This window comes from Silene latifolia, chromosome 4, assembly GCF_048544455.1.
Source record: "Silene latifolia isolate original U9 population chromosome 4, ASM4854445v1, whole genome shotgun sequence".
Classification (NCBI taxonomy): domain Eukaryota; kingdom Viridiplantae; phylum Streptophyta; class Magnoliopsida; order Caryophyllales; family Caryophyllaceae; genus Silene; species Silene latifolia.
This window is the reverse complement of record NC_133529.1, coordinates 108,137,282-108,151,626: the sequence shown is the minus strand read 5'-3', so window position 1 is coordinate 108,151,626 and position 14,345 is coordinate 108,137,282. Positions and strand designations below refer to the sequence as shown.

Sequence of the window (14,345 nt, the reverse complement as noted above, 5' to 3'; positions counted from 1 at the left end):
AAATTCACTCAAAGGCTCAAAACCCAACGAAAATTCGAAACAAATACATGGTTACGTTCCTTATATTACCTATTATCCGTTTCTAATACCAATTTCATTAGGCAAACGCATTTGGGGGAAAAGCCCCAAATTTTCGATCAAATTGGGTCATAAACCCTAATTTTTTCGATCAAAATTGAGCAAATACGGAAGATTAATGCAAGAATGAGACACATACCTCAATTAGTCATGATTAATTCAAGCTTTTGGATCAAACCTTGGCGTAAATGGTGAAGATTTGAGAGAGAAATGTGTAATTTATGTTTCGAACAAATGATTTGCAAAACCTTCTGATTATCGCGTTTTTACGCAGAAAAAATACTTTGGGGAAGAGACGCAGCAGGCGCTGCGCCTCTTCCTTGTGTTCCCTCCATACGTATTTTCAAAAATTTGTTATGAGTTCCTTATTTGTGGGCCCATCTTTGGTGCGCCTCTTCCCCGATGCTATTTTATCCTTTTGGTCCGTTTGACGATTTTCTTTCGTTCCGACCCGCATTTTCCAAGCCAGCAGCAGACTATTGCATATTATTTATTTCTTCCAAGACCTTTGCTTGTCGCAACGAGCATTTATTCCTTCACAGGTGTTTCGACACGCCTCCATTATATTGCCCCGACGAGAGTAAGCGGATAGACTTTCCCTCTCAAGACATGGAGATTAACGTCTACCCAAGCAGATTTCTCCGCAGCAGTTCCCGCCTGTGTCCTGCCACTTCCAATATTTCTTGAAGACTACCCAAGCAGTTGTCTCCTCAGCAGTTCCCGCCTGTGTCCTGCCACTTCCGAAGTTTGTTTGAAGCTGAACACAAGCAGATTTCTCCCAGCAGTTCCCGACTGTGTCCTGCTGTCTACTCCCGATATCGCATTTTGTTTTCCCTGGAGTTTCAAAGAAGTCTCAGGTATGATTTCTTCTTATGGCTGGCGAGCCTCCTTACGTAGTCTAATGGACTTTAAACGACCCTCCCCGATAGTCGACAGACTCTAAAATGTTCCCGACGACAGGTCCTTGGCTCAGACCCCTTGAGCCGCCTCGCGTCGCCATAGTCGTCAGGTTGTAATCTTCGATTGACCTGATGGCTATACTTTGACTTTCGCCTTGTCCAAGCCTCAGTCAAAGTGGGGGCTCAGAGATACCTCATTTCCGCACCTCCCGCAAACCACCCGCTGATGATTGGGCCGCATGTTTGTTACGCGGAACGATTTGTGACAATTAAATAAGTTTATCGTCAAGTGATTGCTCAAACATTAATGTCTACCTCTTAGTTGTCATCTACGCGCCGACACGGTCGTTTGTGATAATTAGAGTATATTTGGAGTCCTGGGCCTAAAACCGTCGATAACCGTTAAATCCCGAGTCAGAATGTTCTGGAATGTTCCGAATATTTCTATTACATATTTTATAAATATTTCACAATCTTTATTCTTTGGTAATAATTTCCCGTAATATTCACATAAAATATTAAGGAAAACCGGATTATTCCGTCCTACCATAACTTAAAGACGGAAATCTTTCTTCCGCAGAGAGAAACCCCTTGGGAAACAGGACGCGGCAGTCTTTGCGCCTCTTCCAAGAGACGCATGATCTACGCGCCTCTTCCCAGGTCCTTTTCTGCGTAATTTTCGTATCTTTTTCATATCTTTCCGAGATTCACTTCCAAAGACTCTCCGAAAACCCTATTCCTTCACGTGATTAGTATAAATAGGAGCCTTCGCTCCTCATATTTCTCACGCGAGTGTCCGCCCTTCTCTTCTCCCTTTGCATTCTAGACTTTTGCTCTTACTTTTTGGCGTCTACGTGCTTGAACATTCGACCACGAAAGCTCGGATCCTTCTGAGTACCAGCCTCATTTGCATGACCGACCAATTTGACCAACTCCACATCAATCAACTTAATTAACTAATCGTTTTCCTCTTACGAGGGCACTTTCATATTTGCGTTATAGTTCGAGTCGAGCATCGCTAATCGATATCTTAGTCCATCTCGTTTCGTCAAACATGTAAGTCTGAGGGTGTAAATCCTTCTTTATTTATTATTATTTACTTTTTGTATCACTAATGTAAGGTTTATGTCGAAAATATCATTGAAACCGATTTCTAAAACCTCGTTTAAAACCCTTTTTACGGATTTCCAGAAGACAACCGTCGAGAAAGGACGCAGCAACTGCTGCGCCTCTTCGAAGGAGCGCAGTTCCTGCTGCGCCTCTTCGTGAGGCTGCCGCAGTTCCTGCTTCCTTTCTTCTTCCTTCGTCCTCTGTAATTCGTCAAAATTCTTTATTTGTTTCGTTTGTTTCTTGTCAATTCTTTGATACGATAGCATATTAATTTCACATGTATATTATTCATCATCATTAACATGTTTTATCCATTATAAATCTGACTTTAATCCCAAGTAATTCATATTTGCGAGTTTTTCGTCATTAAATTCAACCCGGGTTATAGAAATTCGATTCGTCAATATTGAGTTTCTGGAATTCGACTTTTGATATATTTCCATCTGTTTATCGTCATTAATTTATCATTAATTCGTCATGTTTAGCCTATTTCATTCACCCATGTCACTAATTAATCGTTCATTCATATAATTAATTCGTTTAATTCCGTCTCATCCATGTTTGTTATTTTATGACATCATTCACATGTAATTAACCTATTAATCACTTTCATCCGAGTAAATAATTTAATCAATCATTAAAATTCACCGACGAGTATTAACAACACGCAATTCCGGCTTCACAGCCAGAATTCAGGTCAGTAATAGACGCAGCAACTGCTGCGCCTATTCCAAGGGACGCAGCTCTGCTGCGCCTGTTCCGGGTTGAATTCTGTCTCTGAACTCCGTTGTTGCTTGACCTAGTTTAATTAACATACGTATAATTAACTATTAACCGTATTATCACCTTCTGATTTGTTCGTTATTTTATTCTTTTATTCGTTTTCTCAAATTATCCGTTTTAAAGGTATTTTCGACATAAATCGCCTATTCCATTGTAATTATTGTAATTTTATTTATTGCAATTTTCTTATTGTATTTGTCATATTTCTTGTATCATTTGTATGTTTTCACATGTAATTGAGCACTAAATCCTATTTCGACCCCAATTGTATGCTAAATTACGTGTTAACCGACTTAGCCTAATCTTCACATGTTAGGATTAAAACTTGGATGTTGCATTGCATGCATATAACCGACAACATATCGAGTATAGATGATTTTCCCTAATCATTAGTAGAGGCCGCTATCGAGGTGGGCGGGATTAGGTGTTCGATCAAAAGAGCTTCCTAATACGTACCCTCACCCCTTACTCCAGATCTCTGTGAACATCCGTGTTCATTGGCATCCACGAGAGTCATTCTAGACATAGAATGCTAAGGGTAACGATTGCTTAGTGTTCATGTCTTTACTTTGTGTCTTGACATGACACGAGGTATTCGAACGGTTTCCAATTTTCCACAATAAATTGGTGGCGACTCCACAAATGCAAACGCTTGTTTCCCAAGCGCCCCCGTGGCCCATGTCCACACAGTGGCAAGCCGATATTGAAATAGTTTCGCTCCAGCCCGCAGTGGCGAGCTGATATTGAAATAATTTCGCTCCAGCCCGCAGTGGCGAGCCGATATTGAAATATTTTTGCTCCAGCCTGCTGATACTGTCGTTTCGTACCAAAAATAAAATACCTAAGTACAACTAACAGAAGTCAGCGGTAAGTAGGGTCGATCTCCACAGGGAGGCGGTGTACTATCTATTTGTCTATTATCTGTCTAATGTCACGATTCTGGGGTTGAATTGATTGTGTTAACTAAACTAAAGACTAAGGCAAGAGAGAAGGGATAAAGGAAATTAACAGCAAGAGAAGGGTAGTATGCTAGGAGTCGGTCCACCGTGGCAGCTATCAGATCTTATACTATCGGGAATACTAAGGCGATTAGACTATTGATAAGAAGAGCTAAGGTCGTCACCTTTCGGTCCTTAAACCGCCCTAGAGCGTAAACAGCTTAACTTTCGCCCTCACTGCAATACCCTATTGTAATTAAGCAAGTCTTCCCTTCCAATCTTTCGATCCAGGTCGGGGTTAACTAGATTTATGGTCTCCTGCATGCATTCATTAGACCGGATAACAATTAAATTGCCCAATACAATTCCTATCGCAAGGCTAATCTATATAAGTCAATTAAAACATCGCTACCACGGCTTCCCTAATCCTAACATACTACGGGAATTAGCTACGCATAATTAAAGGAAGAACAAGAAATAAAGGAGAAACAATAAATAACATTAAGAAATTAAGGAGAAAAAGGGAGAGAAATTACTTTGAATTAAATAGTCCTAAAATGAAAGAACAAAGTAACGATTTGTAAAAGTAATGTCTCCGAGAGAAGAGAAGAGAGGGAGAGTCAAATGTCGTCCTCCCTTTCCTATTTATAAGAAAATAGGATTTATTAACCTAATTGCGGAAAATAAAGCTAAAAACCCAAGCCCGTCAAAGATTGTTGCTCGATCGAGCACTTAAGGCTCTCGATCGAGTAACATTACTTAGCATTCCTCTCGATCGAGAACAATTCCTCTCGATCGAGGACTTATTTCCCTTTAATCACTCGATCGCGAAGAAGTAGCTCTCGATCGAGCAAATGGGCTCTCGATCGAATAGAAATAGTTCTCGATCGAGCACTTCTCAGCGCGTAATTCCTGCTTCGCGCACTGAACTTCAAACGGCTGCCATTTCTTCGTTACTTGGTCAAACAGGGTGATTCCGGTGGCATTGGAAAGCTAAAAGGACAAAATTTCATCTCCAATTGGAATCACCTTAATAACTGTTGTAGAACTCGAGATATGGCTCTTACAAGCAGGAACTAGCAAATTGAAGCACTCTCTTGGCTCGCCTAACTTCCTTACTCCAATGCGCATCTCAAAATAGCACTTTCCAAGCTCCGACTCAACTCATCTCCTAAATGCATGCGTATGGACATGTTTTAGGCTTGATTCCGCATCTCTAAGCTCATTCCTGCAATTAATACAAGAACTTCCAAAGTATGCAATTCGGGGCATTTTCGCAGCAAATAACTACTAAAATAGCATAAAGATGCGTGCAAGAATAGGCTAAAAAGACTATATAAAATGCACGTATCAAATCTCCCCAAACCAAACCTTTACTCGTCCTCGAGTAAACTCAAAACTATACGCTAATGGAACGGAAAAATAACTCAGAGCTAGCTTAACTTGTCTACTTGAACCAATTTAATGCAACAAAGATTAATAGTTTAAGCTAAGCAAATCAATACGCAAACGAATTATGAGTCATTTTAAATATAGCCAACCTATCGACCTTGCAAGACCAACAAAATCGGACTCTCTCGTGGTCACTCTTCTCTCATGAAGCAAAGGGTGAATATTTATATGTAAAAGAGAGAAGAAAGGACAGTCACTCACCTAACTGCGACCTACATAGCATGCATGCAACAAAAATGAAAGACAATTCAAGTACTAATGCACATACTCCAACCAATAATGTCCGTCACAGCCGAGGGCTTACAAATAATTTGGGAACAGTGAGGTTCAGGTGAGAAAGGGCAAAACATGTTATGGAAATGTGGAGGTAAAAGCGTCAAGCTAGTTCCTAACAGGACCATATAAGACCGTCCCAATCTCAACTGACTGAAAAACTAAGTACAAGTGCCCTTCATTTGGCACACAACTCACTAAACAATGCACAATCTCCTCAAAATGATACGAATAAAACGGAGGAGTGAGACCGTCAGAAGATAGAAAAAGGCACAGACGGACTCAAAAATCAAACCAGCTCAAAAAATTTCCAAACCTTTCCTCCTCTGGTTTCTTCCTGTATACGTGATTTTTTGATTTTTTTTTTCTTTTTTTTTTTCTTTTTATTCTTTTTATTCTTCACGTTTTTCTTTTTCTTTCTTTTTCAATTCTTTTTTTTTCTTTCCTCCTTCCTTTATTTTCCAACAACTCCATACAAAAGAGATACGGCCAAACTGCAGACGAAAACTCATACCACAAAAGAACATACTAACTAGCTTGACTAGGCAGGCTTAGTTTGGGATGTAGCTAATGGGTCAAAAGGCAAATTTGGCTAATGTGGAGCTAAATGGGTGAAAAATATAAGGAAAGGGAAATTTGCAAGGCCTTCCCTGCATGTGACACCAACCACGAACCCGAATATGTGCATTTTGACGAGAAATTGAATGTCATAAATGTGCAAAAGAGACGAACATGCTATGCAAGGAGTACTACTCTCAATTCCTACATGAACCGGTCATGAATGTCACCAGTTATAAGGCTCTAAAACTCAGAAATTGTAGAGTAGGTTGCCAATTTATCAGGTCAAGTCTACACGGTCAGCTATATTTGAACAAAAACTCGTAGATATGCGCAAGACTCAGCTAATAACTGTCAATAAAGTGCAAGGCTCAAGTAAGAAAGACAAGTTAAAGTGCAATTTCGTCACGGAAATCTACCGTTCCGACTCAACCTATATGCTAAAATAAACGTGAAATTTTTTTGAATTTTTAACAATTTTTGAATTTTTATGGAATTTTTGAATTTTTATGAAATAAATAACAATGCAAACAGAAAATTAAACGTGATACAGAAATGCAATAAAAACAATATGCAGACACAGATATGGATGCATAACCTCCCCAAACCAAACTGTACAATGCCCCCATTGTACCAAAACATGGAAAGGAAATGCAAACTGAAGGAGAAAGAGAGAGTAAGTGCGGAAAAATTCACAAGATAGCGCGAATAAGGGGACCTCCCCAAACCGACCATGAAATGGGAGGTTGCTAAGGGCCCGGAAAACCGTCTCAGGAAGCTAATCCAAGTCAATAACACTCGATCAAGAGGGATAGTAGCTGATCGAGTAACATGGGCGTCTAAAACTGCTCGATCGAGTAAAATAGCAATCGATCGAGTAGTTCCTCATCTTGCAGGTGGTCGATCGAGAGGAAGGTCTGCTCGATCGAAGGGAATTGCCGGCAAAAGTGCTCGATCGAGTAGAATAACTACTCGATCGAGTGATTCTCAGCTAGTACCTGCAAAACGCAATGAAAAACAGCCCGCAAACTAACAAGACAAGCATACTGAGATAGTCTATGGTATAAAACCATTTATTACAACTGAAATTGAATAAAAAGCAGAATAAAATCGCCGGGTTGCCTCCCGGGTAGCGCTAGCTTCAGTCAGGTCCCAGCTCGACCTTCTTTTTCTTCAAGCCTATCTAATCAAATACAATCAAAACAGCTCAAAGCGCGCAGCAACCTGTCAAATAGCTGCGCATGTGCTACACAGAAGAGTAAGTAGCACCAAAGTGGAATAGCAAAGTAGGAAATAAAGATATGTAAACATTTAAGTCTAACAAATTTCCTATGGGCGCTCCTAAATTTATCCACAAAATATAGGAGCGCGGGAGCAATTGTCAATAAAGTAGGGCTCCATTTCAGATTAACGAAATTAAAATGATAAGGACGGTGAAAAATCGTCAAATTATACGACCCTCTTTGGGAAGGGGTAAAGCATTGGGATGCGCAGCAAAAGTCAACTGAGGCAATTTACTATTAAAACAAACAATAAATAAATTATCGTTTACTACCTCGTGTCGGTCACTCTCAATGACGGAATCATCGACAAAGGAAGATATTACCTCTTCCGTGCTAGGAGCAATTACCGACTCAGCTGCCTCTTTGACACCCTTCTTAGTGGAATTCGTCCCGTAAATCGCAGCCTCAAGTGCATCCAACTCGGCTTTGAATAGGGAAGATTCACCATAACCGTTATCATCGTCAAAATCGTCATCAAAATCAAGCCCAAATGACGAACCAAAGCTCCCAATGGCCAAACTACTCGATCGAGTAGAATCTTCATTCGATCGAGCAGTTTCCTCCTGATTTCCACTCGATCGAGTAGAATGTTCACTCGATCGAGCACCTTCTCCTGGAAAATCACTTGATCGACCGATATTACTCACTTGATCGAGTGATTCCTCATGTACAGCGCTGAAATCCTCGTGTGGGGCAGTGAAATATGATAGAAACTCGTCATCCGAGTCATAGAGATCATCCTCAGCATTGGGTAACACGGTATCCTCAGAGGAAGAACTGCTCTCAGCAAGGTATACTTCTTCTTCTTGCATCTCAGCTGCTATCTGAGCAACTACAGATTCGAGCTCATGGAATCGAGCGTCCATATTTTTATTGCTCTCTTGCATTTGTGATACAAGCGTTACCATTGAATATGTCAGCTCCGCGATCTCTTCTATCTCCATCTCGGCTGCTAACTGAGCAACTACGGACTCGAGCTTATCAACTCGCGAGAAGTATTCTTGCGCTTGGAATGCAAGTGTCTCCATCAAGGATTTCAGCTCCGCAATCTCTTCTTCTTGTATCTCAGGAGGATCTTGTTGCGGTGGCCATTGATAGGGTGGATGTGGCGGCACAACTACAGCTGCATTGTGCTCGTGAGAACCACATCTCCCGCAGGATCACCATTGTTCCATATAATAGGACATTGGTGATGGGTCAAAGGTACTCAAGCCTTCCCTTTGATTGTCTTTCACCTAGAACTGTCTAGGTAGTACCTGTAAGGCCTATCAAAACAGCACTAAACAAAAGATTAAAACGGCCTCAAGGGAAAAATCCCCTGAGGCTAAAAACAGATAAAATTAAACAAACAAATAAATAAATAGATTGCCTCCCCGGCAACGGCGCCAAAATTTGATACTGTCGTTTCGTACCAAAAATAAAATACCTAAGTACAACTAACAGAAGTCAGCGGTAAGTAGGGTCGATCTCCACAGGGAGGCGGTGTACTATCTATTTGTCTATTATCTGTCTAATGTCACGATTCTGGGGTTGAATTGATTGTGTTAACTAAACTAAAGACTAAGGCAAGAGAGAAGGGATAAAGGAAATTAACAGCAAGAGAAGGGTAGTATGCTAGGAGTCGGTCCACCGTGGCAGCTATCAGATCTTATACTATCGGGAATACTAAGGCGATTAGACTATTGATAAGAAGAGCTAAGGTCGTCACCTTTCGGTCCTTAAACCGCCCTAGAGCGTAAACAACTTAACTTTCGCCCTCACTGCAATACCCTATTGTAATTAAGCAAGTCTTCCCTTCCAATCTTTCGATCCAGGTCGGGGTTAACTAGATTTATGGTCTCCTGCATGCATTCATTCGACCGGATAACAATTAAATTGCCCAATACAATTCCTATCGCAAGGCTAATCTATATAAGTCAATTAAAACATCGCTACCACGGCTTCCCTAATCCTAACATACTACGGGAATTAGCTACGCATAATTAAAGGAAGAACAAGAAATAAAGGAGAAACAATAAATAACATTAAGAAATTAAGGAGAAAAAGGGAGAGAAATTACTGAATTAAATAGTCCGGAAATGAAAGAACAAAGTAACAGTGTAAAAGTAACAGTCTCCGAGAGAAGAGAAGAGAGGGAGAGTCAAATGTCGTCCTCCCTTTCCTATTTATAAGAAAATAGGATTTATTAACCTAATTGCGGAAAATAAAGCTAAAAACCCAAGCCCGTCAAAGATTGTTGCTCGATCGAGCACTTAAGGCTCTCGATCGAGTAACATTACTTAGCATTCCTCTCGATCGAGAACAATTCCTCTCGATCGAGGACTTATTTCCCTTTAATCACTCGATCGAGAAGAAGTAGCTCTCGATCGAGCAAATGGGCTCTCGATCGAATAGAAATAGTTCTCGATCGAGCACTTCTCAGCGCGTAATTCCTGCTTCGCGCACTGAACTTCAAACGGCTGCCATTTCTTCGTTACTTGGTCAAACAGGGTGATTCCGGTGGCATTGGAAAGCTAAAAGGACAAACTTTCATCTCCAATTGGAATCACCTTAATAACTGTTGTAGAACTCGAGATATGGCTCTTACAAGCAGGAACTAGCAAATTGAAGCACTCTCTTGGCTCGCCTAACTTCCTTACTCCAATGCGCATCTCAAAATAGCACTTTCCAAGCTCCGACTCAACTCATCTCCTAAATGCATACGTAGGGACATGTTTTAGGCTTGATTCCGCATCTCTAAGCTCATTCCTGCAATTAATACAAGAACTTCCAAAGTATGCAATTCGGGGCATTTTCGCAGCAAATAACTACTAAAATAGCATAAAGATGCGTGCAAGAATAGGCTAAAAAGACTATATAAAATGCACGTATCACCTGCAGTGGCGAGTTGATATTGAAATAGTTTCGCTCCGAGCCGATTTTGAAATAGTTTGGCTCACAACCCGCAGTGGCGAGCCGGGCGTAAGAAAATGCCTTTAGTAGTCGTATAAGGTAGAGTGAATCCTATCTCAGCCATTAGAGACTGCGCATACCTGACACATTAGGTGAGGCGAGACATATTAGACACTCTTGTTTGACATATCAGATATTATTGTCATGTGACATATTATTGTCAGGCTAAGACTTGACATAGAAGTGTGCATATTAAGTTTATGGCCAATCGTTTCTTTTTAACCTCTTAGTCTCGAGGAAGTAAAGGTTCTTATTTGCTAGCATTTGAATTTTATTCTGAACAAAACATTTTATGATAGATTTGAGACAAACTTGTATAATCTAAAAGGACAGAGGGTGTATCTCTTATGGGTTATTTTAGGAAGATCCTCAGATGGTAAATAATGTATAAGCCTATCTCTACTTATTGATTTTCTTGTTTGTTGTTTTATGTGTGTGATTTACCTTGTTGAAGTGATGAGTAAATATCTTTCGACTAGAAAACAAAGACATGCAATAGAAAGGTACTCCGTAGTTTGTTTTAGTTTCAATATGAACCATGAGTCAGTGATTAACTACGAGAAGTGCAGAACATTAGTTAAGAGACTTGTTGTTCTACTATCATTTCGCATACTATCTGTATTTAGTATTGTAAATGAAAAGATTTGTGAAACACAAGTCAATTGCGTATCTTCATCTCCCTCTACCTTTTGACTATTTTAGTTCTCTGTGTTTCCGTATAAGGTACTAAGAAAGTTAGTATCTCTCTATCTTCCTGTTTTCTTTTCAGGTCTTCCGCTGCCGTTCAAAAGAATTTATTTCCAAGTCAAGAGTTTTAGCTAGACTTTATAAAATTTCTTTTCAGTTTCTATTGTTTTTGTATAAAACTATTTTTAAGAAGAGACTTTGTATATTGATTATAATATTTCTGTATTTCGGCGAATTTTATATGTAAAAAGTTAATTTTTCATGAGCCGATGATCAAGGGTGTTACAGTAGAGGATAGCCTATGTGATGCGTAATTGTTCTCGTAATTTTGTGGTAGTATGTGGATGGAAAAGTAGGGTGTAATGCAAGTGTACATAAGGTTATGTGGTGACATGTAAGTGATAATTGATTTACGGGTTTGTAATGTTTGATAAAAATGTATGGGTATGTTGTGTGGTAAATTTGATATGCATATGTATGAGTAGAATATCGTTATTGTTATGAGTAAATATGCGAATTAAGATATGCAATGGCAGAATCGAATCGTATGTTGTTTGAAAGGTAATAGAGTAGAGTTATAATGTTTTAATTGCGGTAATTGTGTTATATGCAAGGTAATGTTAATCGATGATGGTAGTTTAGAAATAATTAGTGACGAGTTCTAAGTATGCCTTAGACTCCGAACGATTTGTTATTTTGCAGGAACCCCTAATCAGATTCGTAATCATTTGTTACTTGTTTTTATTTACTCGACCGAGTAGACCTTACTCGACCGAGTAGATAGGTCACTCGATCGAGTTGACTGGAAAACAGAATCAATGTTTATTCTCACAACGTCACAACTCAACCGAGTAACCTAAACTCGATCGAGTACCGCAGATACTCGATCGAGTAACTCGCTACAGTACACGAGTTATTTAAAAAAAATTGAGTCTATATCTTTGTTTCTTCTCATTCTTTTACTTCTTATTCTTCTTCCTAAAACTAAATTCTCTCATAAACTTCATTCCTCTACCAAAACTTTGGTAATTTTGTGCTTGATTTCTTCCGCATCTTCCTAAGTTCATCCACCTAATCCGTTTGCAAACTTATTCAAGGTAAATTTCTACTTCTTTTCTTTGATTTTAAAGCAATTTGAAGCATGTGTTGGTGTTGAATCTTCCGAAAAAATTCGGTTTTTATATCCTAATTTTGTGTTGTAATTATTGTATTTTGATAGAAACTACCTTGAATCATTGTTAATGATGTTAGGAATTACAAACTAAACCTGATTTGTGACAATAACCAACCCGGATTTTTCTAGGGTTTGCCCTAAATTTTCGATTTTGTTCATCAAATTCATCTTAAAGTGTTGAAAAAGGGTAATGGATGCTAGTGGTATCATATTTGGTGCTTGATTTCGGTTAATTTCATCCAAAAATTTCGTCTTAAAACTTCGTCTTAAAAGTGCACAAAGCTGAAAATTTGTCCCAATTTTTCCACAATGATCGACTTATTGAGCTTAGTTTTGGTGAAAGTGCAGTTCGGTTACTTCTACAACTTACTTAAACTTCATATTTTGGAATTTTAGACCATCTTTTATGGATGGCAAAGGGTAAGGGAATTGGTAAAATACATGTTTTTGCTCTCAATTATACATGTTTTGGCAAGAAAATCCATCTTAAGCATCATCTTCGTCGTATATAAAGCATTTCAAAGTTCTACTTTGAATTTGTAAAACCCGATGTGTGGCTAAATTATGTTGAAACAGATGCCGAGAACTGCTGCGACACGACAAATCAAGAGGACACGCGCCGCCGAGGTAGAGGTAGGGGAAAGAAGCCAAGGACCCATTGTTCCGCCGGTACCTGGGTATCCGACAGTAATCTTCACTGACTTTAAATTGAGAGATGCTTTTGTGGACTTGTTGAGTCGCACCTTGAGACTCACAAGGTGCATAGACCCGGTTGTTTTGGAGGAGATGAAAATAGAAGTAGATGTCCGACACATCTTTGAGGTGTTGGGTTTGGAGGGGTTGTACCACTTGAGGAAGTATTCATATGCCTTTTTTACCCTTGAGTCCATAAGTTCTTTTACTTATGATGTGGCTGAGAAGATGGTGGGTTTTTGGTTGATGAACACTGGCTTTTATCTGACCCTTGACCAGTTTGTCGATCACATAAGGCTTACCCGGCCCAAGAAAGGATATCTTAGTGATGTCCCGAGTGAGTGTGGCGCCAGTAGCTACCTACCTTTGTTTACCGGTAAATCTGCCCCGACCTCGAGTGCTATGCTGATAAATGATATTCAACACATGACCCTAAAGATCTTTCTCCGACCCTTGACTTGTTTACTTTATGGGAGGAAGGATGTGAGTAAGCTAAACTCACATGAGTTGATGTTGTTGATATCTTACCTGAACCCCACCTTGGAAAAGAGGTTTGCTTACAGTACCCCGACAATAGTATGTGTCAGTTTAGCCTTGATGGCTAAGTCTTCGACCCGTTACCTTAGTTGCAATGCTATCGCTACTCGCCTAACTGAGAGGCTGACCAATTTTGAGGCTTCTTCGGCCCTCAAACCTTTGACCTCGGTTGCTCCGACCTTAGATAAGGTCTACTTCATCCACCAGAAGTGGTTTTGGGTGTTGGATGATGGCGGCTTAGCATGGAGAGTACAGGGGAGGAGTTAGATGAGAGTGCTCGACCCAGACCACTTACCTGTGACTGAGACGTTGACAGAGGCTGCCCCTGGGAGCGCAGAGGTTGCCCTTCCCGATCGGACGTACTTGATCATTGATGACCTTCGGGAGGAGATGCCTTAGCCGTTCGGGGGAGAGCATGCTAGGAGAGAGGACCAGGTGCCTCGGGAGGGTAGAGTACCCCGGAGGGTTAGAGAGGTTGTTGGGGAGTCGCCGTCTGTTCAGCCGGGACTACCCCAGCTACGCGTCTTCCTTCAGCCCTCAGATGCAGGTGACCAAGCTTACAGAGAGAGTGTGTAATGCCTTGGTGCTCTGGAACCTCCACTAGATGGCCTATGTGGAGAGTGTGGGGACCAACTTGGCCCAACCGGTTTGGTGGCGCGACGTGGAGAATGATAGTGGTGTCTTTCACTCCTACGGAGTGGATCCGGCTACATGGGGAGTTCCTGAGAGTTAGCCTTACGGATGTCTAGCGCCATAGAGGAGTGGAGGAGACCCAGGACCGGGAGCAGCTGCGCAAGGAGGGCTTGGAGGAGGCACGTCAGGAGCGGGAGGAGGTGATGAGATGGAGGAGGATCGAGGTGGTGACCTCGAGTGATGTTTCTTGTTCATGCTTGTTTAGTGGACTTGTGTGGATTTGTTATCGTTACAT

General features: G+C 40.6%; 1 long non-coding RNA gene across 1 annotated transcript in view; it reads left to right on the top strand.

Annotated features, from left to right (window-relative positions):
* The window catches only part of LOC141652395 (uncharacterized), a 36,708-nt gene extending 25,427 nt beyond the window's left edge, over window positions 1-11,281 (top strand). The window contains exon 2 of the long non-coding RNA XR_012547187.1: window positions 11,096-11,281. This is a non-coding gene — a long non-coding RNA (uncharacterized LOC141652395). The remainder of the gene's footprint in view (window positions 1-11,095) is intronic.
* The last annotated feature ends 3,064 nt before the right edge of the window (window positions 11,282-14,345 follow it).